Raw genomic sequence first — 26,906 nt, 5'->3', positions numbered from 1 at the left:
GGAAGGGTGACCATCTTGAGAGCAGACTCTGGAAGGGCAGCCATTTTGCGAACAGACTCTAGAAGGGAGGCCATCTTGTGAACAGACTCTAGAAGGGAGGCCATCTTGTGAACAGACTCTAGAAGGGAGGCCATCTTGCGTGTAGACTCTGGAAAGGCGGCCATCTTGTGAACTGACTCAGGAAGGGCGGCCATCTTGTGAACAGGCTCTGGACTAGCAGACATCTTGTGCGGTGGCACAAGGAAGCTGTGTGTGTGAGTGGCATATAAGCTGTCCGTGTGATGAGCTGCAGGTGTGTGTGTGTGAATGAGCTGCAGGTGTGAGCAGTGATCAGTGCAGTGAGAACAGGGAGCAGGTGAATGCAGTGATTAGTGCAGTGGCTTGTGGGGAATGAAGTCCATGATGTGTAGTGCAAGAGTTAATGACAGGATGACTCAATTGGTGACAGAATATAAGTTGCTTTTACTCAGAATTCATTTTTGACATAGGCTGCAGACAGGGCTGTAGTACTCGAGTCCGGCCTTGGACTCGAGTCCGGTCTCGAGACCGTTTTTTTATGGTCTCGGACTTGTCTCGGACTCGCTGGTATTCAGACTCGGACTTGTCTCGGTCTCGGCCACTGGTCTTGCCAAATATGGCTTTTGTTCTCGACCGAGTCCAGGTGTCTTTATTATGTTCCCGTAAGCACACATTTTAAACTGTTTATAATTTTAATTTTTTCATTTCACCCGCCCGAATTTAATTAAAATATTATTTTTCGTCACGTCATCTGCCCGAACGACCCATCACTACCAATAACCAATCACAAAAACAAAAAACAAAACAAAAAAAGTAATAACCAATCACACACTAGATTATATTTGCACAGCACGCTCTGCATCTGCGTGCCCTGCTAACGTTAATTTTCATTGATTCACACACACTCTAACATGACATAAGCGGTGCAATTTACACTATTGACTTCTAAGGATTTTGATAAGAAACCACAAGAAACAGGTGAATAAAGGCTGACAATCAATGTTTAATGTTCAGATGTTATTATTTCAAGACATGTAAAGCATTTTGGCTGGTTTATGTGTGTTGTGTTCTATGAGAGCTGTGTGTGGAGGGACGGGAATGTTTTTCTGAATGTCTATATGTGTTTCATTTATTTGTCCACGTTGTTTTGAACTACTGTACCGCTGTGTGTTGCGATCAGGACCGTTCAAAGCATCGTCGCGATATGTTCATTGTCAAACTCCAAAATTAGACCATTTTTTTTTTTTTAAAAACGTCATTACTTCATTTGAAAAAGTTAACACATGTATTTTAGTTTGTTGTGTATATTTTTTTCATTTGATCAGATAACATTTTAAGCTGTCATATGGTCGTGTTACAACGTGCCCCTCAGATGTTACGATGTACCCCATCTATGGGGCATGTTGTCACGTTTCACTTCCTTTCTTTTGAGGTAAATAACGAAAAACGTATACACTGTAAATATGAAACAAAGCGATATATTTGTACTAGACAAATGTGAAAATAATGTGGATAAAAATTGTACTCTGAACCCCAAGTGGATTTACATAAACCGCGAAATTCAAAAAGTGTTAGGTTGTGCCCCGCTCTCCCCTACTGGTCACTTCTTTTCTACACTACTGTACATCTGCAGTGAAGCTAGCTATATTGTAATTTAGTTGCTTAAATGCTCAGTACTAGTACCGAGCATTGGTAATAGTAGTGGGTTGGTGTTTGTATATCAGTTCTAACACTGCTATTATGAGGTATCACCATATGTCATCATTCTGTTTTCTTTAGATTAATAGATTATATGATATCAAGGGGAATGTCTATACTTATACTTAAATCATGGGTGTTGTTACCCAGTCATTCATACTATCACAGCAATATTATGATTAAAGGTCATAGTTTGGATATAAACACTGATGTGATGTCTATGGTAGAAATTAAAACAGAGCACGTCATCTTTTGAAAGTAATTGGCGCTTCAAATAATGTTTGTGTCGATTGCATTGTTTCGCCACTAGATGGAAACAACTGTTAAAAAATGTATTTGTCAACGAATAGAGATTGATTCAAAAATGCAGATTCATCCAGTGATGTTTTTGTGAGCATGTCATTTATTCATTCAAACCACTTTTTCATAAATTTAATATAAAAAATCGGTGTGTTAAACATATTCTATTTTAAATATAAATATTATGTATTAAATTATTAAGAATTCATTAAAATGAATTAAACACTTTTAAATAGACTGAAGCAATTAATATTTTGTCTCACATTATTTTGCTTAGTTTAGAATTGCGAGGAAATCGTGATCTCTATTTAATCTCAAAAAAACTAAAACTGAAACTAAACTATATAAAAACTAAATAGAAATGTGTTCACAAAATAGAAACTAAACTAAAACTAAAAAAAATGTTAATGAAACTAATAAAAACTAAACTAAATTTTACTGAAAATTTGAAAACTATACCAAAATAAAACAAATTTTAAAAAGCTAAACTAAATTAACCTTGGCTTCAACACTAGTCTGTTTTTTTTTCTCCGGTCTCGACTTGGTATCGGTCTTGGTCTCGACTTGGTCTTGGTCTTGACATGGTCTGTCTTGGTCTTGGTCTTGTCTTGGTCTCGATCCCTTCTGGTCTTGGTAGTGTCTTGGTCTCGGTTTAGGCGGTCTTGACTACAAGTCTAGTTGTGACACTGTTTTTGCTTTTAGATCAACAAATAATAACCCAAAATGATTGTCTTGATGATGTCATGCATACGGCTTTTTTTCCTGTCCTGGAGTCGGTCTTGACTCGGACTCGAACTTTTTTGGACTCGGTCTTGTCTTGGACTCGAACCTCTTTGGACTCGGTCTTGACTTGGACTCGACTAGTCCTGGTCTTGGACTTGTCTTGGACTCGACAAAGGTGGTCTTGACTACAGCCCTAGCTGCAGATGTAATGCATGTAATGTGCATGGTTTAGCACATTGTAAACACGTTTGTAGCATTATTAGCATGTTGTTAACATAATTACCATGTTGCAGACATGTTTTAACATGATTAGCATGTATGAGGACATTGCTAGCATGTTTGATAGAATGATTTGCATGATTACCATGTTGCTAGCATTTTTGCTAGCATGTTTTTAATATTATTATCCTGTTTTAGTATTTTATCATGTTTCTAACATGTTGCTAGCATGTTTTTAGCATGATTACCATGTTGCTAGCATTTTTCTAACATGTTTACCATGTAGTTAACATGTTTTTATCATTATTAGCATGTTGTTAGCATGATTAACATGTTTTAGCAAGATTCTAATGTTTACCATGTAGATAACATGTTTTTATCATTATTAGCATGTTGTTAGCATGATTAACATGTTGCAAACAACATTTTAATGTGATTAACATGTCGTTGTCATTAACATGTTTTTAACATGATTAGCACATTGCTAGCAAGTTTTGCTACCATGTTTTTAGCAAGATTCTAATGTGTACCATGTAGTTAACATGTTTTTAGCATGACTAACATGTTGCAAACATGTTTTAATGTTATTAGCATGTCGTTAATATGTTTTTAGCATTATTAGCATGTTGTTAGCATGATTAACATGTTGCAAACATGTTTTAATGTGATTAGCATGTCGTTATGTTTTTAGCGTTATTAGCACATTGCTAGCATGTTTTAACATGATTAGCATGTTTGATAGAATGATTAACCTGTTTTAGCATATTATGTTGCTACCATGTTTTTAGCATGATTACCATGCTGCTAGCATTTGCTACCATGTTTTTAGCAAGATTGTAATGTTTCCCATGTTGTTAACATGTTTTTAGCATTATTAGCACATAGCTAGCAAATTTAAACATGATTAGCATGTTTGATAGAATGATTTACATGTTTTAGCATATTATGTTGTTACCATGTTTTTAGCATGATTACCATGCTGCTAGCATTTGCTACCATGTTTTTAGCAAGATTGTAATGTTTACCATGTTGTTAACATGTTTTTAGCATTATTAGCATGTTGTTAGCATGATTAACATGTTAATATGTCATGCAAGTTGCATGTCTTAGCACTTAGGTGATTCTAGCATGTTTAACATGTTGTAAGCATGTTTTAACATGATTAGCCAGTTGTTACCATGTTGTTAAAATGTTTTTAGCATGATTAGTGTGTTTTTGCTAATATGATTCTAACATGATTAACATGTTGCTAGCATGTTTTTAACATGATTAGCATTTTGCAAACATGTTTAATGTGATTAGCATGTTTTAACATGATTAGCATGTTTAATAGAATGATTAGCATGTTTTAATATATTATGTAAACAATATTCTAGCATGTTTAACATGTTGCTACCATGTTTTTAGCATGATTGGCATGTTTCTAGCATTTAGTTAGTATGTTGCAAGCATGTTTTAACATGATTAGCAAGTAGTAATGTTTTTAATGTGATGAGCATGTTGCTAGCATGTTGTTAACATGTTAAGCATGTTGCTAACATATTTTTAACATGATTAGCATGTTTTAACATGATTAGAAAGTTGTTAGCATGTTGTTAAAATGTTTCAGCATGATTATATTATTATTAGCATGTTAAACCTGATTTAGCATGTAATAGCTTGAAGTTTGAGTTTAGCTAGATGTGTTGTCAACATGTTTTTAGCATTATTAACATGTTATTTGCATTATTAGCATGTTGCAAACATGTTTTAATGTGATTAGCATGTTTTCCCTGGTGAAAAAAACAGCTAAAACCAGCCTAGGCTGGTTGGCTGGTTTTAGCTGGTCATAGCAGGTCAGCAGGCTGGTTTTAGAGGGGTTTGGGCCACTTTCCCAGCCTGGCCAGGCTGGTCTTAGCTGGTTTAAGCTGGAAGTAGCTGGTTTAAGCTGGTCTCCCAGCCTGACCAGGCTGGTTAGGCTGGTCTAGGCTGGTCTTAGCTGGTCAGGCTAGGAAACCACTAGCTAAAACCAGCTTGGCCAGGTTCACTCAAAAAAATGATTCTTTAAACTAACTCAATTCAATTATGGACAGTGGTTCCAAACAACCAAATTGTTTATTATTAACATATAAGGATTTTTTTCAATCTTTTCAAAATTATTCTGTTAAGACAACACAATTGAATTAGGAAAATCAATGTGAAATAGTAATGTCCAACCAAATCAATGTAATCAATGTCCTTTAACTTAAAACCATTAAGTTTAGTCAGCTTGTTTTGGTTTACTAAAAAATAGGCCAAAGAGCTCATAATTTATTCATGTCGCAATGCATGATGGGAGTCATGGATGAGTTCTGATTGGCTACAACTTGGTTTTTTGGTGGTCACCGTTGTTGTGATTCTCACATTGATTCTTCATGTCTGTGTGTCTAAAAGCAAAATAGCTTTTTTTTTCTTTCTTCATCTGTCTCATAAAGCCAAAACTGACAGATCTTTTGTTCACAGTTCTCTTGAAATCTGTAAGGAAAACCTAAGTCAAGTACTTAAGTCACTATATGATGATAGCTATTTTAAGTACAGTCAATGCTACTTGATGACTTTTGTTCTTGGCTTGTCTAGCTGTTATAACTCAGTAAAAGCAGCCAAACAAAATCTAACATTGAAGATTTAAGGGTCAAGAGCCCAACTAATGCAAACATTGACCACTATAATGGTTGCTTAAATTTTTTTTCCCTCTTTTGGTGATTCTGCTTATTAACATCAGGTGTCTGTAATAATGATCAATCATGACGACGTGTCTTCATCAAATACTTTAGAAATTGTCACATCCCGTTTTTGAATGGTGAAATTAAACCCTTTGCGTTACTTTAACAATTCATAATTAAGTAAAGTGGATAATTAAACAGCTTAAGTTATTTAAGCACAATGCAATAGTGTTTTGGCGGACAACAAAATATATATATGTTGTTTTAAAATAAAATATTTAAATAAAACCAACAATGGCACAAAACCATTTTTTTGAGTGTTGGGAGACCAGCTTAAACCAACTAAGATGAGCCAACCGGCCTAGGCTGATTTTAGCTGTTTTTTTTCCAGCAGGGTTAGCATTATTAGCACATTGTTAGCATGTTTTAACATTATTAGCATGTCTGATAGAACGATTAGCATGTTTTGTAGCATATTATTGTCATGTTTTTAACATTTAGAACCAACTGAAAACCAATTAACACCAGCTGATTTAGCTTAAAAAAGAACTAAACCTGCTTATTTAGAAAATAAACCGTTAACAATCAGCTGAAACCAGCCTAGGCTGGTTGTCTAGTCTTGGCTGGTTTAAGCTGAAAATAGCTGGTTTAAGCTTGGTTGGTCTTTTAGCAGGTCTCCCAGCTTGACCAGCTAAGACCAGTCTCCCTGCTGAAAAAAAAAAAAACTAAAACCAGCCTAAGATGGTTGGCTGGTCTAAGCTGGTTCAAGATGGAAGTAGCTGGTTTTAGCTGGTCTCCCAGCTTGACCAGCTAAGACCAGTCTCCCTGCTGAAAAAAACAACTAAAACCAGACTAAGCTGGTTGGCTGGTCTAAGCTGGTTCAAGATGGAAATAGCTGGTTTTAGCTGGTCTCCCAGCTTGAACAGCTAAGACCAGTCTCCCTGCTGAAAAAAAACAACTAAAACCAGTCTAAGGTGGTTGGCTGGTCTAAGCTGGTTCAAGATGAAAGTAGCTGGTTTTAGCTGGTCTCCCAGCTTGACCAGCTAAGGCCAGTCTCCCTGCTGAAAAAAAAAAACAACTAAAACCAATCTAAGCTGGTTCAAGATGGAAGTAGCTGGTTTTAGCTGGTCTCCCAGCCTGACTAGGCTGGTCAGGCTGGTTGTTCCAGTTGGTCTCCCAGCCTAACCAGCTAAGGCCAGTCTTCCTGCTGAAAAAAACCCCAACTAAAACCAATCTAAGCTGGTTCAAGATGGAAGTAGCTGGTTTTAGCTGGTCTCCCAGCTTGACCAGCTAAGACCAGTCTCCCTGCTGAAAAAAACCCCCAACTAAAACCAGTCTAAGGTGGTTGGCTGGTCTAAGCTGTTTCAAGATGGAAGTAGCTGGTTTTAGCTGGTCTCCCAGCTTGACCAGCTAAGACCAGTCTCCCTGCTGAAAAAAAAACAACTAAATCCAGTCTAAGCTGGTTTAAGATGGAAGTAGCTGGTTTAAGCTGGTCTCCCAGCCTGACCAGCTAAGGCCAGTCTCCCTGCTGAAAAAAAAAAAACAACTAAAACCAATCTAAGCTGGTTCAAGATGGAAGTAGCTGGTTTTAGCTGGTCTCCCAGCCTGACTAGGCTGGTCAGGCTGGTTGTTCTAGTTGGTCTCCCAGCCTAACCAGCTAAGGCCAGTCTTCCTGCTGAAAAAACCCCCAACTAAAACCAATCTAAGCTGGTTCAAGATGGAAGTAGCTGGTTTTAGCTGGTCTCCCAGCCTGACTAGGCTGGTCAGGCTGGTTGTTCCAGCTGGTCTCCCAGCCTAACCAGCTAAGGAAGAGGCCAAAACCCCTCTAAAATCAGTCTGCTGACCAGCTATGACCAACCAAATAGCAATTTTGTCATTGTTTTAGCACACTTACATTGAGGTCTGGCTCCATTCTGGTATGATCCTTTGATCCAATCTATTCAGTAATAGTCTGTGGCAATATTATGTGACTTTGGCATGCTTCAAATGGTAAATAGTGTATATTTCTACTAAAACTGTTTCTATCTTACATTAAACAGCTGCTTTATGTAGTTTAGCCCCTATTATGAGTGGATGAAAATGCAATTTTGCTGCAGTAGTTCTCTGGGGGTTAATTTTTCTCACTCTCTCTCAACTCTTTCTGGTCTTCTGACAGTCTCCATCATTCATATGCTCCGCTCAGTAGATTTTACCCTCTGAAAGTAATTCTCAGCTATAAAACTCTCTATGATGTGCTGGACTGAAAGCTGCCTCCCTGTACTGCCAACTGTGCCTGAAACCCAGATTAAAATCACTGTTTGACAAATATTTCCATCATAATGTGGCAAAGGAAGCAATAATGTCTTTTCTTTGAAGTCTTGCCATACAAGACTTGGAAAAGGGTTGTTTGGTTGGGTACAGAACTGGCCGAATTCACACATCACTCTCTTAAAGTGCCGAGCGCATACTCTCACACAGCGCTAATGCCAGCCGCTGGGTGTATAAATGTCTCTCAATACTGTACAAATAGTGAAACAGACAGGCAGTGACTGTAAATTTTCTTGCTTCTGTGCCTGAGCCGTTCAGACAGAAAGACTCAGCATCATTTCCTTGTAGTCCAGTGGATCTGGAAAAAAGTCATTTTGCTTTTCACAAGAAACATAATACAGTAAGATTCAAAATGAATTAAATCTAGAATTCATGATCCAATTTAAACCTGAAAAAAGATTTTTATGAAAGAAACATATTTATAAAATATGAAACAAAACGTTATGACATAAAATAAATATTCTGGTTCTGCACAATTTCTAGGTCTGTAGTTAAATAAGCATAATGGTATAGCAAACAATGACTGTATGTGAATAAAAAAAATGTTTTACTCATCAATATTCTTTTCACAGTGAACTTTTTTCTTTTTTTTCAAACAAGTTTTGAAAGTCAAGGAGGAGAAGTGTTCAGTTTGTGATGTCTGGCATCCAGCCATGGGCAGTTATGACTAATATAATTGAGTTTGTGTGTGTGTGTGTGTGTGTGTGTGTGTGTGTGTGTGTGTGTGTGTGTGTGTGTGTGTGTGTGTGTGTGTGTGTGTGTGTGTGTGTGTGTATGTGTGTACCTGGTATTCATCACGTTGTGGGGACCAAATGTCCCCACAAGGATAGGAATACCAGTAGATTTTGACCTTGTGGGGACATTTCTCAGGTCCCCATGAGGAAACAGGCTTATAAATCATACACAATGAGTTTTTTTGATGAAGTAAAAGTGTGCACAATCTCCTGTGAGGGCTAGGTTTAGGTGTAGGGTAGGTGTAGGGCGATAGAAAGTACGGTTTGTACAGTATAAAAACCATTACGCCTATGGAATGTCCCCATAAAACATGTAAACCCAACATGTGTGTGTGTGTGTGTGTGTGTGTGTGTGTGTGTGTGTGTGTGTGTGTGTGTGTGCGCGTGTACCTGGTATTCATCACGTTGTGGGGACCAAATGTCCCCACAAGGATAGGAATACCAGTAGATTTTGACCTTGTGGGGACATTTCTCAGGTCCCCATGAGGAAACAGGCTTATAAATCATGCACAATGAGTTTTTTTGAGGAAGTAAAAGTTTGCACAATCTCCTGTGAGGGCTAGGTTTAGGTGTAGGGTAGGTGTAGGGCGATAGAAAGTACGGTTTGTACAGTATAAAAACCATTACGCCTATGGAATGTCCCCATAAAACATGTAAACCCAACATGTGTGTGTGTGTGTGTGTGTGTGTGTGTGTGTGTGTGTGCGTGCGTGCGTGTGCGTGTGCGTGTGTGTGTGCGTGTGTGTGTGTGTGTATGTGTGTTGGTCCAATTGACCTTCTTGCCAGGCTAAAGAAGTGGATTGATGTGCATTCATTCTCATGCCTTCTGTCAAATACACACTCACCATGTACTGAGAGACCACATTACTACTACACCTGTACAAACACAAAGGAAAAGCCAAACTGGCATTACCACTCAAACAGAAATACTCAAACACACCAACTTCCATAATTTCAAATGAAAGGAAATGTATTTTCAGCAACTGACTTGGAGTATCTGCCATGAATTCAAGATGAAGCAAATGCTCATTAACACAATTTTCACACTTCAATATACTAGATTCTGCAACCGTCATTATACTGACCCTCATGTTGTTCCAAACCCGTAAGACCTTCTTCAGAACACAAATTAAGATATTTTTGCTGCATAGACAGCAACGCAACTGACACGTTCAAGGCCCAGAAAGGTAGTAAGGACATTGTTAAAATAGTCCATGTGACATGAGTGGTTCAACCGTAATATTATTATGATACGAGAATACTTTTTGTGCACAAAGAAAACAAAAATAAATGAAGGTATCACAACACATGCATGTGATGCTGCAGACACAGGAGCCGGAGATCTCTCTTAGTTTATCGTCTGTATATTACAGTTTAAATACGTAAGGCTGAAAAGGCAAAAATTTGCAAGTCATCCTCACTGTTGAAATCTTCAGATCTGAATTCTATGTCAGAACGAACATGACAGAATTAATGACAGAATTGTCATTTTTTGGTAGATACAGTAGATACTCTAGATACAGTAAATTGTTTAAAAAATATTTTTTTAAATGCACATAATTAGTCTTAACAGGGACTATAAACCAATTTGACCCATTTTTATCTTGCATAAAACTTATATATATAACTTTATTAAATTTATATGGAATTTCATAATTACTTTGAAATGTTACTGTAGTGCAGAATGTATTGACAAGCATGTATAGTGATTTAAAATACAGTATACTGTCATTTAATTTCTATTAAAACGTGTACATCATATGTTTAAATATATTTGTAAATAAACATTTGTAATAATTTGCAATTTAAAAAATTAGTTTGAATGTAATCTCAAATAACACACTACACATTTTCAAACTTTATAACAAAGTGCAATTCTTATAGTTAAGAAATATGCACTTTTTGTCTTAAAGAAGACATATTATGCCCCTTTTTATAATATGTAGTATAAGTCTCAGGTGTCCCCTGAATGTATCAGAATGTAAATTTCAGCTTAAAATACCCCACAGAGTATTTATTATCTAATTTTGGAAAATGTCTATTTTGAATGGAAGCAGAAACACACTGTTTTCGTACCTGTATCTTTAAATGCAAATCAGCTGCTGCTCCCCGCCCCCATTTTCAGAATATGGCTTTGCCTCTACAGCTCATACTTTAGATACTCTGCTGGAAAAAAACATCTGTTTGGTTTTGATTATCATGTCTATCGTGCTGAAATCATGTGTTTTATACCATATTTAGTATAAACTGTAAACTTCTGATATGGTTTTCTTAACACACATATCCGAAGCATGCGCACAGAAAGCGGCAGTCACAAAGCATGTGAGTACTAAACTAAGTTCTCTTTCATGTCCTATTGCACTTAAACTGTCAAATAAACAAGTTTATGTTCAAAACACACAGGAGTTACAAAAACAGTTGGTTATGTCTGTGAAGGTAAACAGCTGCAAAAAAAATATAAAAATTTGCATGTTTATATTAGATCTGTGTTGCAGCAGTGTAATATACTTTAAATAAATCAATCAACAAATCCACTGCTCTCTTGTCTCCTCTGAGGCTGGGACTCTAAATAGTGTTCTGTACTCGTTTGTGCAGCCAACGACAGAACAGTTAGCATGCTTTGCTTGAACTTTTGCCATGGCGTTAGAGCTAGTACACCATTGACACTTGCGAAAATAAAATGGTGGCGCCGTGGGTGGAAACATGCAGATTAAGGGGCGGTAATATTTATTTATTTATCTGACGAGCTCATGTTTTTCACAAGCTTGCAGAAAAAGACTTACCAAAACAGTTACTGGGTTGTCCTTTTTTAGGTTTTCTGGGTTGGTAGATGCACTGGGAACCCGATTATAGCACTTAAACATGGGAAAAGTCAGATTTTCATGATTTTTCATGATTTTAAAAAAAATAAACTTTTAAATGACACAGTTAAATTTAATTCAAATCAAATTACACAGTTAAACACACTTCTTTTTCACAGGGGTATGTATGTTATCCTCTGTCAGTTTATGTATACAAACTGAGTAAATATATCACCCATCTGCATAAAAAACAAATGTGCTGCAGTATAGAAGTAAATGAAGCCCTTATATTTAGCTAAAGATTGATGCCAGCAGTGTAACTGACAGTGGTTTGGGGGAGTCTGTGTCATATGTTATGATTCTGAGAGTAAACTCATTTAACAAGTTTTTTCATATTGTTTAAACATGTCTGCCTTAATGCTGACATATTACACTGGCTCCTCGTATTTTTCACTCTCGTACCCCTCACAAGGACTCGCTCACTGTGTAAGGCGGCCCGCAGACCATTAGCTTTGAATAACAGTAAACAGTGTGCTTAGACTCAGTTTCCAAGTTGCAGTAGACTCATAAAGCTCAGCAGTTGTAAATGTACTCATTTGCACTCCTTGTGGCCAGTGTTTACAATGAAGAGCCTTTCTGATAACCTGCCCTCGGATAATTTTACTTGCTCCTATTAAACTTTAGGCCATGCTCTCTTTCTTTGTCTAGCTCTGACGGTTTTCCGAAGCTGAGTTCAAGGACTTTTTTATCGTGGGAAGCTCATAAAACAAACTCCAGTGAAGTTACTGTAATAAAACGTTTACAGCGAGTGTTTTTAATTAAGGGACTTTCATTTCCAAAACAGAGATTATTGTTGTGTATTGGCTGCCGTTGTATGAAGCCGTACTGTTTTTAAATGAATGTAATGTTGCTCAGCCCAGAAATGTTCTTGTAGACTTAAAAATAATGTAATTTGGGATGTAAAATGTGGCATTATATGAGTTATTGATATTTAATTGTTCTTGTTAATGCCTGTTACAACTGAGGGACTCATATGCAACTATTACAGAAGGTTCAAACGCTCACTGATGCTGAGCCAGGGGGTGAACACTTTTGAACAGAATAAAGATGTGTGCATTTTTCTTATTTTGCCTAAATATCTTTTTTTTTTTCATTTAGTACTGCCCTTCAGAAGCTACAGAAGATACGTACATGTTTCTCAGAAGACAAAGTAATTACATTTACCCTGATCTTCAAATTCCAAAAGTTTTCACCCCCGAATCTTAATGCATTGTGTTTCCTTCTGGAGCATCAGCGAGTGTTTGAACCTTCTGTAGTAGTTGCACATGAGTCCCTCAGTTGTCATCTGTGAAAAGATGGATCTCAAAATCTTAGAGTCATTGTTGGAAAGTGTTCATATACATAAATAACATAAATACACAAAAATGCTGGGAGCTGAAGAAGTTTGACTGTTTAGGACAAACAAGGGACTCATGAACATCTATCACTAAACAAAACAACTGTGAATCATTCAGCTAACAACACAGTATTAAGAACCATGTGTACATAAACTCTTGAATGGGGACATTTTTTCTCTTGTGGACTATATGTAAACGTCTTTTATGTCAAATATCTTATTCACGTCAGTACTAAATCAAAATCAACATGCATTTTGTATGATCCCTCTTATATTGGTAAAATAATTAACATTTAGCAGATTCTGCAAGGTGTATGTAAACTTTTGACTTCAGCTGTATTGTAAATATTGATTTATCTGTAGAGGCCCACATTTTAATATTGCTGTATTCCTAAATGTCATTGCATTAAATAACCAAAACATCTGTAAAGCATCACGTAACACATATGATAAATATAAGAAGTGTTAAATTCACCTGATTTAATGTTTATCTCACTCTGATTTTACGTGAATCGTGTCAAAGGCTCACACACTTTCATTCCACACCTCTGCTTTGCTCTGCTTTCATTCGATCTCTATATCAAAGTCACAGCTATAAACACCTAACCTGAGGTGATTAAAAAAAGGTTGTGGTCACGTTAATTTGACCAGAGGTACTCTGACTCAGCGAAACTATGGCCAGAAGCAGGTTTCACTCACCTGTCCAAACAGTCCCTCGCATACACACATAAAGACTGCACAAACAGAGCTGTGCTGGTTAAACTGTGTGCCTGTGCCAAGCACTAGAAGTAATGTTTAAAAAAAAAAAAAGGTGGACCTCTTGACCTCTGAGCTGCAGTACAATCAGCAGTCTCTTCCCACACACAGCTGCTGCTCTCTACCCTCTGAAAGAAGAAAAACACAGCTGAATGAAAGGAGCTGACATGAATTGCAGCTAATTCAGGTGAATTGGGCCTCTTTTGACATTGAGATGACAATCAAAACGTCATTTTACCTGAATTCACCTTATAGTGCACAAAAAATGTGACATGGTGATTATACTCTTGTCAAAAAAGGGCACTTTAGCATACCTTTAAAAAAAGTAATTATTACAGAAATAGTATATACACTTAAAGGATAGTTCACCTCAGAATGAAAATTACCCCATGATTTACTCACCCTCAAGCCATCCTAGGTGTATATGACTTTCTTCTTTCAGACAAATACAATCTTTACATTAAAACGTCCTGGCTTTTCCAAATATTATAATGGCAATAAATGAGTGTTGCGAAGTCCAATAAATTGCATCCATCCATAATAAAAAGTACTTCACAATGGTTCCGGAGGTTAATAAAGACCTTCTGAAGTGAACTGATGCATTTGTGTAAGAAAAAAAATGGCATCGCTTGAAGAACCTTTTAAAGCACCTTTATTTTTAAGAGTGTAGCTAAACGTGTAATTTTTTGGCGGACTTTTGCGAACCAGTCTTTGTTTTTTTTTGTTTGATCGGAACCAAACCAGTGCAGAAAGATTCTCTGGAGAGTGAATATCAATAACTATCAAAAACAAATCAAACTTTTGACTTGCCATTTGCAAAGGGACGCCAAAATGTTTGAAAGAAGCAAGGCCACTTTTAGTAAAATGCCTATAACTCCTGAATGGAATGGGATATCTTCACCAAACTCAGAACACTTGTGTAAGAACTCAATCTGAGGTCGCACAACAAAAACCACGGAACTTGGCCACTTGGTCGCGCTATAAAAGGGAAAAAAACATTAAAATTAAAATCATTGATTTTAGGTGGTTACAGGCTATGATGTCTTTTATCATATGTGCTTAACTGCCTTAAAGCTCTTGCTTGAAGCTATTTTTTTCTTTTAAATAAATGTAAATTTATGTCCCAGTCACATTTCTTGATTAAATAAACATTACGTACACTAACAGAAAGAAAGAAAGAAAACACAATTCTATTTTATATTTTTTCATTAACAATGTAATCAATATTTAATTTATTAAAGCCAGTCTCAAGTTAGTGTTTTTTAAGCATTAATATATTTTATCTGTGAACTTATGTTCAGCTATTCTTTTTAATAGTTAACTTTTAACAATTTTTTTTTTCATCAAGTCATCAAAAAATGTTTCTTTACCCTGTTAAACTTTTATTTTGGTTATATTTTGTAATATTGGCGTCGTTTTATTTTTGTTTAAAGTTGTTTAAAGTACATAAGTGTGTTAAAAATGTCCTTTTATTCCATTAATATTATGCTACCTGCAAGTACAGTTTAAAATAAGAGAAATAAAAAAAGAAGTTACAATGTACAGAAATAGAAAATATTCATATTTTCTGTGCCTTATAGCAGCTTGAATTATTTAATAGCTGATGCCTGGAATCAAAGTACTCAGGCAGATCAATATTATACATTTAAAACAAATCTAATAACGCGCACAAATCCACACATCCAGAGAAAGGTTATAGTTAAAAAAGAAAGAAAGAAAAAAAAAAAGAATGTGAGGGAAATTCCTTTGCTGAAATTCATATCTGTGCTAAATATGGGCATAGAGAGTAAATAAGAAAGAGCAAATGGAAGGAATTTTACTCTGGTGTTATAAAACCCCACAACTGGCAGACCTAATGATACTGATATTTATCATAAGGCACATTAATTTCACATCACTTCATCTCACTTAAAAATATATTTGAGTACAGAGATACATCATTTATAAGATCTCACACTGTGACCATTGCTAATAGCTAATGATGTGCTTGGAACTTAAACTATGTTTGATTGTAAAAATGACATTATTACTTTATAACACCATCTATTTCCAGTTTAAAAGATTGGTTTGGCCCACCATCAACTCTGCTACACTAATAAAACTATTCTGTTCTCACTGTTAAACCAAATTGTGACAAATATGTCACAGAAGAGACAGTGTATATACAATGAGACTGACAGCAGACCCTTAAGAGAGCCAGAGAAAGAGAGATAGAAAGAAAGGACTATTTGCTTTGTGGACTTCCACTCAGTTGGGTTTTGAGTATCAGGTGTTGGATCAACAGTAGCAGGCTCACTGCGCACAGCCTCAATTACTCTATACAGGATTCCTCAGTGGCATTAGAAAATATTTAGAGAGTAAGGAGATTTGTGTGCATGCCATAGTGTGAATGAGAGAGAAAATATGTAAGAGCATGCATGGACTCATCATAAAACTTTCCATTCAACATTACATGTTGATACGTTCATAATTTCACATTCCACTTTTGATTTGGCTGCATGTAACCATTGAAATGTAGTACTATACAGGCAGTATTTGTGGCATCATAAATCACAGCAAGTCTGTCTATCGATCTATCCATCATTCCATCCATCTATCCATTCAGGCAGGCAGGGAAGCTGTGATTGAATTTGCCTCCTGGCTTCAGTTTTTTTTTTGTTTTTTTGTCAGGTATTGAGTTTAAGGCCATTTATCCTGTGGCATAAGCCTGCAAAATATTCACCATCTTGTTCAGCTTTGCTTATTTTATTTTCTCAGATGATTTATGAAAATCATGGATTGGTGTAAAGTTTTTGGATGGTGCACCCACACACCCTCCAGCAGTCCTTTTTTTCTTTTTCTTTTTCTTTTTTTTATTAACTCTCTCACACTGGAAAACGGGAACAATTTGTCCTCTATTTCACATACCACAAAAAGAAAAAAGTCTTATCACAAAGCTGTGATTGTTCAGTTCGAATGTTCAGCTCTAGCAGAAGCGTGCACACACACACAAACAGGCAGGAAAAATTTATAGTGTTTATTTTCTACCGGCTATATCCCGCTTCATGGGTTTTGTCCCAGCTGCTCAGAGCTTGTTTGAGGGAAGTTGTTCGGAGAGCTACGGCAGGAGTTTGATAAATGTGAGAAGCAAGGGTTTGTGGCAAGCTGTCAGTCAAAAAAGGGAAAGTTAAAACAAGCCTCTTTTTATAAAACCGTTTCCATTTAGACCTGCAGGTTTGCGGCCTCCGTCGAATTAAGAGGAAATGAACCTCACTTCCTGATGAAATTTTAGCTTGTGTACTTATAAGTGATAATAAACTGTTCATGACGATTAGCAGATTTTATGGTTTGCAGGTGATGAGTTCTTGAGTACTATGTCAATGTCTTTAGAGCGGAGAACTCTCCAAGATATACTGTATAAAATGAGGATGTTTTGAATAATCGTTTTGTCTCATTTTATATATTATATAATTTTGTATTTGAGATTCATCACAATAACTTGATTTCATTTACCAGTTTATGTGCTTTTGTTTTCTTAATTTTACTTAAATTTACTTAATTTTTGCTTATTTATGAACCACAGATTAAGCTGTTCTTTTTCATAATAAATTTATATTAGTCATCAAATCTCGATAAACACAGATTACAGACGTGATGTACTTTTTAATTTCAACAAACTTATTACTCACAAAAATCCTACAGATCATGTTTTAGGCCATTTTAAATTTGACTTTTGACTTGACAAAGTGGTGATATATAAGTGTGTAAGATGTTTACTTACTTTTTTATTAGTCTTATTAATGCCATTATATTGTTCATTCAGACTGACAGCGCTTTCCAAATGGGATATATTGCTCTCTGAAGGGCACCTTAGAGTGAAAACAATCATGGGCGCCGTAATCAAGGGTTGTTTCAAACCGAAGTGCAGAACGATCAGAGCAGGATCCACGCTGAGATGACTTAGATTGAAACTTCAGAGCGGGTTTTGCAAATCTTTTAATTCAGATCAGGACTTCAGAGTGGGTTTGTCAATTTTTGGATCGGAACTTTGAAGCTGGTTCGTTTGATTTAGATTTCATTTGATTTAGATAGAAAGTTCGCGTATCGCGAATCATTTGATTCAGATCAGGACTTTGGAGCAGGTATGTGAAATTTTGGATCGGAACTTTGAAGCGGGTTCCCATATCGTTTGATTTAGATTGGAACTTCATGTATTGAGAATCATTTGATTTAGATCAGGACTTCGGAGCAGGTTTGTGAATTTTTGGATCGGAACTTTGAAGCAGGTTCACAAATCGTTTGATTTAGATCGGAACTTCGCGTATCGAGAATCGTTTGATTTAGATCGGGACTGCAGAGAGTGGTTATATTGAATCATTTGATTTAGATCAGGAGCGGGTTTGTCAATTTTTGGATCGGAACTTTGAAGCAGGTTCGTTTGATTTAGATTTAATTTGATTTAGATTGAAACTTCGCATATTGCGAATCATTTGATTTAGATTGGAACTGTGCATATCGTGAATCATTTGATTTAGATCAGGACTTTGGAGCAGGTTTGTGAATTTTTGGATCGGAACTTTGAAGCGGGTTCACAAATCGTTTGATTTAGACCGGAACTTCGCGTATCGAGAATCGTTTGATTTAGATCAGGACTTCTGTGTGCATATCACAAAATTATTTTATTTACCTTGAATCTTCATTCTTCTTGAATTTTTTGGATCGGAACTTTGAAGTAGGTTCACAAATCGTTTGATTTAGATTGGAACTTTGCTTATTGCGAATCATTTGATTCAGATCGGGACTGCAGAGAGTGGTTCGCAAATCATTTAGATTGACGGTGCGTTCCAAACGGTATATATCGCCCTCCGAAGGGCACTTCATAGTGAAAACAATCATGTCCGCCGTATTGAAGGGTCGTTCCAAACAGAAGTGCTCAAAACTGGACACTTCAAAGGGCCCTTCGGAATGTAATGAAGGATTTTGAAGGGGAGATGATGGGCACTTCAAGAAACAGTTGTTTAGTCCCCTACACCCTTCAACCTTTCAAAGCTCTCTCTCCGGAGGGTAAACCCAGTGAAGGGATTAGGGCATAGGAATGAGTCCTTCTGAATGGAACGCAGGGAGTATCGTGAAAATGTTGCTGAAGTCACAAAAAGGAAGTAATAGACATGAATAGACAAACTGATTCAATTGAGTGAGTCGTTTACTGTTGAACCGCTCTAATTGATTCAAACTTGTGACTTTGATTATTCAGTTCAAGTGATTTACTAGCAAATAACAGAGCATTTAGTTTGTGAATTTCGACATCGCTTGTAATGATTTTATGAAAATCACAAATGGGTGAGCTTTTCAAAACTCAGAAATAGTTGCGTCGAAAAATGATTCACTGTTTCGAAGCGCTCCAATCTGATCGCAAATCATTTGATTCAGATCAGGACTTCAAAGTGAGAGTCTTGAATCTTTTGATTTAGATTCAGATCAGGACTTTATATATAGCAGATCTTTTGATTCAGATCGTAACTATCAGAGTGAGATCCGTGCTCTGAAGTCTTGATCTGAAATGGTTTGCGTATATTCAGATCGGGACTAAGGAGAGCGGATCTCAAATCATTTGATTCTGTCATGATCTGGGCTGTGGGGTTTCCCTCAGCCACCTGGGGTCGCTGTTTTCCCTTCCCTGCACTGCACTTCCCTGATTGTTCACCTGTTTTGATTATGTTACTCGTCTTCCCCAGCTGATCACTATTATCATTTGTCTTTATAATCTCCACACTTTCACTACCCTGGTGAGTCTGCATTGTTTTCATGTATCCTGGTCTCTGTGTGGTTGGTTTCTCGTCTTTCTCGTTTTTGAAGTTTATGTTTCTGACCTTGCCTTGTTTGTGTTTTGTTTGTTTGTTTATTTAATAAATATACTTACCTGCACTTGGACCCAGACCTCATCATCTCTCAGCCCTGCTACCGTGGCAGAATGCAGACTCCTACTATGGGTCCAGCGGGGAGTTTGTTTTTTCGCGGAGGCGGTGACTGTGCCCGAGTGGATGGCGGCCATTTGCGCTCGTTGGGCGGCGGAGGCGTCAGCGTCCGCTATCTCGGTTCCTGACGCAGCGGTGACCGCGCTCTCTGTTTCTGACGCGGCCGTGACCGCACTCTCTGTTCCGGACGCGGCGGTGATCGCGCTCCCTGTTTCTGACGCGGCGGTGATCGCGCTCCCTGTTTCTGACGCGGCGGTGATCGCGCTCCCTGTTTCTGACGCGGCGGTGATCGCGCTCCCTGTTTCTGACGCGGCCGTGACCGCGTTCTCTGTTCCGGATGCGGCGGTGACCGCTATCTCTGTTCCTGACGCGGCGGTGACCGCTATCTCTGTTCCTGACGCGGCCGTGACCGCTATCTCTGTTCCGGACGCGGCGCGGACTGCTATCTCTGTTCCTGAGGCGGCATTGACTGCTATCTCTGTTCCTGACGCGGTGGCGTCCGCTGTCTCTGTTCCTGACGCGGCGGCGTCCGCTGTCTCTGTTCCTGACACGGCGGCGATCGCTATCTCCGTTCCTGACGCGGCGGCGACCGCTATCTCCGTTCCTGACGCGGCGGCGGCCGCTATCTCTGTTCTGGAAGTGGTGGTGTCCGCTATCTCTGTTCCTGATGCACAAGTGACCGCTGTCTTTGTTCCTGATGCGGCTCTGACTGCTATCTCTGTTCCTGATGCGGCGGCGACCGGTATCTCCGTTCCTGACGCAGCGGCGACCGCTATCTCTGTTCCCGAAGTGGCGGCGTCCGCTATCTCCGTTCCTGACGCACAAGTGACCACTGTCTCTGTTCCTGACGCGACACTGACTGCTAGCCCCGTTCCGGACGCGGCGGTGACCGCGCACGTTTCTCTGGCGGCGAGGCCAGCTCACGTTCCTCCGTGGCACGGGCCTGGCCCACCATCCCTCCCCCTGTATCACCAGTCCCCCGTTCCACCTCCCTCCAGACTTTTTGGCCTTAGGGAACGTCTGGAAACCGTTCCGTAGGGGAGGGGTACTGTCATGATCTGGGCTGTGGGGTTTCCCTCAGCCACCTGGGGTCGCTGTTTTCCCTTCCCTGCACTGCACTTCCCTGATTGTTCACCTGTTTTGATTATGTTACTCGTCTTCCCCAGCTGATCACTATTATCATTTGTCTTTATAATCTCCACACTTTCACTACCCTGGTGAGTCTGCATTGTTTTCATGTATCCTGGTCTCTGTGTGGTTGGTTTCTCGTCTTTCTCGTTTTTGAAGTTTATGTTTCTGACCTTGCCTTGTTTGTGTTTTGTTTGTTTGTTTATTTAATAAATATACTTTTACCTGCACTTGGACCCAGACCTCATCATCTCTCAGCCCTGCTACCGTGACAGATTCTGATCGGGACTTCGGAGCGGGCTGTACATTTTTTGATTGAATCTTAGATGCGGGTTCGTGAGTCATTTGATTTAGATCAGAACTTACAACTTTACATATTGCGAAGCCCTTCCGAATGGAACGCAGGGTGATTCGCGAACATGGAACGCAAAAAAAACACAAGAAGGTGGAATTTATTGTATGAACCTATCACAGCTTAACATAACAAGTCATACCCAATTATATTGCAATAGGGGCATTGCCTTCTCTCACATGACTTTCCCCCATTCATTCTACCCCCCCACCAACCCGCACACTTTGAGGGCTCTGTTAACTTTATCGGCTAGTGTCACTGTTGGACAGTTTTACTTTAGAAAAATGTGTGATTTATATGCTTTTTTATGTCATATTTTGTAATATGTAAAGACATTTTAGTTTTGTACAATGATTTTTTTCCTTATTAATCTTTTTTAGGAGACACTGCTATGGCAAGCCGTTGTAGCCTAAAATATACTAAGTGTTACTTGTCGTAATTGCATTTTTACTAGTAACAATTCAATTAGAGAGCTCTATAATTAAATTTTTACTAGTAACAATGCCAGTAAGAGAGCTCTCTAATTAAATTCTTACTAGTAACAATTATAATTAGAGCGCTCTCTACTTCAATTCTTACTAGTAAGAATTCCAATTAGAGAGCTCTACAAATTAATTTGTACTAGTCATATGTCTCCATTGACTTCCATTCATTTTTAATTACAGAGCTCTACAATTGAATTATTACTAGTAAGAATTACAGTTATAGAGCTCTACAATTGAATTATTACTAGTAAGAATTACAGTTATAGAGCTCTACAATTGAATTCTTACTAGTAACAATTACAATTAGAGAGCTCTAATCAATTTTCACTAGTAACAATTCCAATTAGAGAGCTCTCTAATTTAATTATCACTAGTAAAAATGCAATTACAGAGCTCTACAATTCCATTTTTACTAGTAAAAAACACATTAAAGATATGTTTAATTGCAGAGCTCTGTAATTGGATTAAAGAGCTCTCTAATTCAGATCTTACTTGTAACACCTGAATTAGAGAGCTCTCTAAATGGAATTCTTACTAGTAAAAACTGAATTAGAGAGCTCACTAATTGGAATTATTACTAGTAAAGATTAATTTAGAGAGCTCTCTAATTGTAATTGTTACTAGTAAAAATTCTGTTGTGAAGCTCTGTAATTAAAAATGAATGGAAGTCAATGGAGACATATGACTAGTAAAAATGAATTTGTAGAGCTCTCTAATTGGAATTGTTACTAGTAAGAATTGAATTAGAGAGCTCTCTAACGCTTAGTAAATTTTAGGCTAAAACGGCTTGCCATACACTGCCTCCTATGCTTCTTCAGAGGAAACACCCCTAATATATATATATATATATATATATATATATATATATATATATATATATATATATAATATATATATATATATATATATATATATATATATAGTCTTCGGTTAAACTACTGGTTATATATATATATATATATATATATATATATATATATATTAGTGGTGGGCCGTTATCGGCGATAACGTGCTGCGTTAACGTGAGACTCTTATCGGGCGATAAAAAAAAATATCGCCGTTAATCTATTCTCAAAGTTGGGTTGGGAGCTGGGTCTTATACTACGCAAGCTATGATGACTTTCACCTTGATATTTTAGTGCGGATGTATACCTAGCCAAATTGCACTGTAGGGGGCGAGAACGATTCTTCAACCGTACGGCTACTGTGAAATTACTACATCAAACGAGACGTGTTAACATGGATGCAGCTATGAAGCCGCCGGGTTTGCTTCAGGGCAGGGGCGTTGCTAGAACCTTTTTACTGGGGCACGTGCGTGAGTTATAATTTACTTTGATAATCCCGAAATAAATACATTATATGCAACAACTGAATTGACGCTTCTAAAAGCAACGCAGTTTAACCGAAGACTATGCACGAAGACATCCATGCCCGTGCGCGTCTGTGTATTTAACTGCAACGCGCACGTCGCGCAGCCTTTTACGCAGAAGTACATGCATTGTAGGAATAGTTGGTTACACAAGTTTGTATAGTTAATTGTGTTGTAAATGCAATTGTCAAGCAGTTTCTGATGCATTTTGGAAACAGGAGATGAGCCCCTGGTCTAATGCGCCACCTGGCTTGAGAAACCGTTCTCAAAGACTTACTTTTAGTCATTATTTGGGTAGCACACACATTCTGAATGCCTTCGGCAGAATTCAAATTAGCCATTTTAATCTAGATTAATCTAAATTAAAAAAAATTAATCTATGCCCACCACTAATATATATATATATATATATATATATATATATATATATATATATATATATATATATTAGGGCCGGGACTCGATTACAAAAATTAATCTAATTAATCAGAGGCTTTGTAATTAATTAATCGAAATTAATCGCATTTTAATCGCATATAAATATTTGACCTGAGAACAGTGAGAAGTAAGTTTTTTCATATGGATTTTTAGTTACCATTGAATAATGACTGAACACATAAACTGAAGCAACAAAATATTGTTTATTTTTGTTCAACCAAGTCCAACAGACCAGTGCAATATTGCCATTAACTGTAGCAATAGGATACAGCGTTTCCCATACCGAAAACATTTATTTCAGTTAAAAAATAAATCCAAAACTCTCTATTTTAACATTTTGAACAATAGGGCTTTACAATCTTTTGCTATTTTTTTTTTTTTTTTTTATAAATTCTTGTGTTTTAATTTTTCTCATAATCAAATGAAAGCATAAACATTTATTTATTTTTAATCAAATGAAAAATAAACCTTTTTAATTTTGGCAAACAAACAGGTTTTCTGTTAAAATCAATACATAATAATAATCATAGTATTTTTTTCTACAATTAAGTGGTTAATCTTGTTGTTATATTTATTTTTTATCATATATATTGTTTTTGTCTATTTAAATAGGAATAGTGTTCGGTTTCATGTTAAACCGTACTTTTATTTTGACAGGTTGCCGTGAAGTTTCTGTGTGTAAAGTATGATATGATGCTAGTTTTCTCAAATGAAACGTTAAAAGTGACACTGACAGTAGCTTTGGAGATTGAGTCTATCTGTTCATGTGAGATACAAATGCCAAAAAGTAACGGGAGCATCACGCGTGCAGTATAAAAAAACGCGTCTCTGCCATTCTAACATACAGAGGCAAACAGTGCAGGATTCATATTAAAACGGTCTTTTTGCATTTCAGTTTTCAGACACTAGTCCATATCGCGATTTGAATTAAGTGACAGACCAACTTTTGATTTATCAATCAAAAAATCGACGAATTTACGTGGCATTCCGCGCTATAGTAAATTCGGTTTTTATGAATGGAGTCCGCGATCCAGTCCGTGTTTTCTTGGAGGAGACATTGTAAACGCGCCCCCCTGAGATGATGGTACGGGAAACACTGGGATATTCAGAAATATACTAGCCTTCATTTCAGAAATTCAGGTACCCTATAGGTAGGTAGACCTTCTGTAAAAGCATTGAGGTGATACTTGAGGCTCGATGTCCTGCGGTGATATACGCATTCTGTTAGTTGGTGCTCCAGTATAATCGGTCCGCCGCTGAAACTCATCCAATGAGAAACGTTCCGCGGTGCAAAATTAAGTGCGATTAAAATGCGTTAAAAAAAATTAACGCGTTATTTTTGTGTAATTAATTAATCTAAATTAACGCGTTAAAGTCCCGGCCCTAATATATATATATATATATATTAAATTCTATTCACAGTAAAAATGACACAAATGTCTAGATTAACTTGCTTCAACACACTGGCCAGAAGGGACACTTTATATTAAATATATTTGGTGTGAAGGGGTTCATAGGGATCTTTTAAAAATTTAGATTAAATTTTGTGCTCAGTTCGAATAGGTTTTACCTGAACATGTCAACCTCCTCATCTATTATTGTTCACTGTAACTCCCTGAAGTCAAGTACCATCGTCTTTGTCTTGGATATATTTAACTCCACTAATTTCAATGAACCATTTAACCATTTGCATGGTTGTGCTCTATTAATTAAATTGTAAAATCTCCCATGAGCAGTTGCATCACTCTATGGGAGCGGTTCTGTAGACCCTGTCCCACTGGAGGCATTAATCCAGAGAGCCTGCAGGGTATTTGGTTACTCCTCTGCGGCAGCTGGGTCTGGGTGGGGGGCAGCTTGTGGTCTGGTCTGATTCTCTTTGAAAGGGGATAGTGGGTGTTGAACTCTGAGTGGATAAGCTGGGATGTGTGGTGGGCTATGCTACGCTGAACAGACTAGCAGGTCTTAGTATGGCTCAACATCCATTTAACAGACAGACAGTCATCAGGGAGCATAAGAGATGAATATCTGGGGTTAATGGAGTGTCTCAGAGGCTGTGAGGGTTTGAGCGAGTGGCTGCTGAAGGGCTCTAAGCTAGTGGTTGGGTTGGTAAAGTGGCAGTCAGATGATTGTTGGTTCATATCTCAGTTATCTCAGTTTTAACTGGTGCTGTAACTGCTGATGAAGGACTAGAGTCAACTGTTGTTGATGTCTTTCAACAAATGTGCACTTCACAGAATTAGTTGCAGATGTGTGTACTGTAAGTGAGCTTTTGGATAAGCTGAATCTGATCTTTAAATGTTGAAGCTTTGGGCTGCAGTACAGAAATGACATGTACATACATTGGAATAATCATTTTCAATTCTGAGAGGCAGTGGTTTTGCTTTAGGATCAGGGATTGCAAGTGATTTCAAGTGGCAACCCAACACAGTGCCAAATGTTTTTAACGTCTTTGGAAACCTGTGACATTTCACAGTTATATATTACAATCTCACTTTTATTTATTGTAACTTTATATCATTAGTTGCAGCTGTGTGTCTCACAATTTTGACTTTAGTTCTCAGTCACACTTTATTTCTCACAAGTATGACTTTATTTCTTGTAATAGTGACTGGTGTGTTTGTATGCAAGTTGCAATTGCAAGTTTATGTCACAATTTGAACTTTATTTGACGTAATTGCAACTTTATTTCTCATAACTGCAACTATATAATTTATCTTAAGATTGCAAATATATTTCTTATTTCTCATAATTATCATAATTGTATTAATACTACCATGAAATGCATAGGTCTAAGAATATGCTAAATAGCCTTGTGGGTAACATTTTATATTGATAGTCCACTTTAGACATTTTACTAACTATAAGCAGTCTTAAAAAATAAATAAAGCATATACATAAACCCAAATAGGCAATAAAAAAGTTATCAAATTAAACGTGTCCTATTCTGTGTCCTAAACTCCTGAAACATTGGTGTCTCATAACTTGGCTTGCTGTCCTCAACAGAGGCTTGGCTTGAGCTCTGAGTTCAAACCCCCCATTTCTTTACTACCTACAGAGAGAATAACAGAAATAGAGGAGGAGATGGGGAGGTAGAGGGATCCTAGAACAATTAATGCTGTGATATTGCAATGAGTGCTGCTTATATAGGCTTACGATGATTAACAGGACTGAATGAACCTACATTTAGAACTTCATTTATTCGCATTTTGCAGTTTGCATTGTTTTGAGTCACAACACACCAATTGAGCACCACTGCTGAAGTAGATGCTTTCAGGTATTGCACCATGTCCAATAACACAACCCCTTGCTGAGAGAGTAAACTGATATAAGTTTGACAGCATGCTGATTGGTTCTTTTCGCCAGTCTGACTCTAGTCCGCTTTGCCTGTCTTAGTCCACAAATCATTTGTCTGGATGACGGGACTCAATCCTTCTGTACAGTATTTGGTCTGGCCACACAGTGGATGTGGAAAATAGCTCTGCCTGGCTTTGCTTGGCTGCCGCACTCCTGTTTTCCTTGGACACTGGTGTTAAAAGATGAGTAGCCT

This window comes from Garra rufa, chromosome 15 (genome assembly GCF_049309525.1).
Source record: "Garra rufa chromosome 15, GarRuf1.0, whole genome shotgun sequence".
NCBI lineage: Eukaryota > Metazoa > Chordata > Actinopteri > Cypriniformes > Cyprinidae > Garra > Garra rufa.
The sequence above is the reverse complement of the archived record's forward strand: the minus strand, read 5'-3'. Positions refer to the sequence as shown.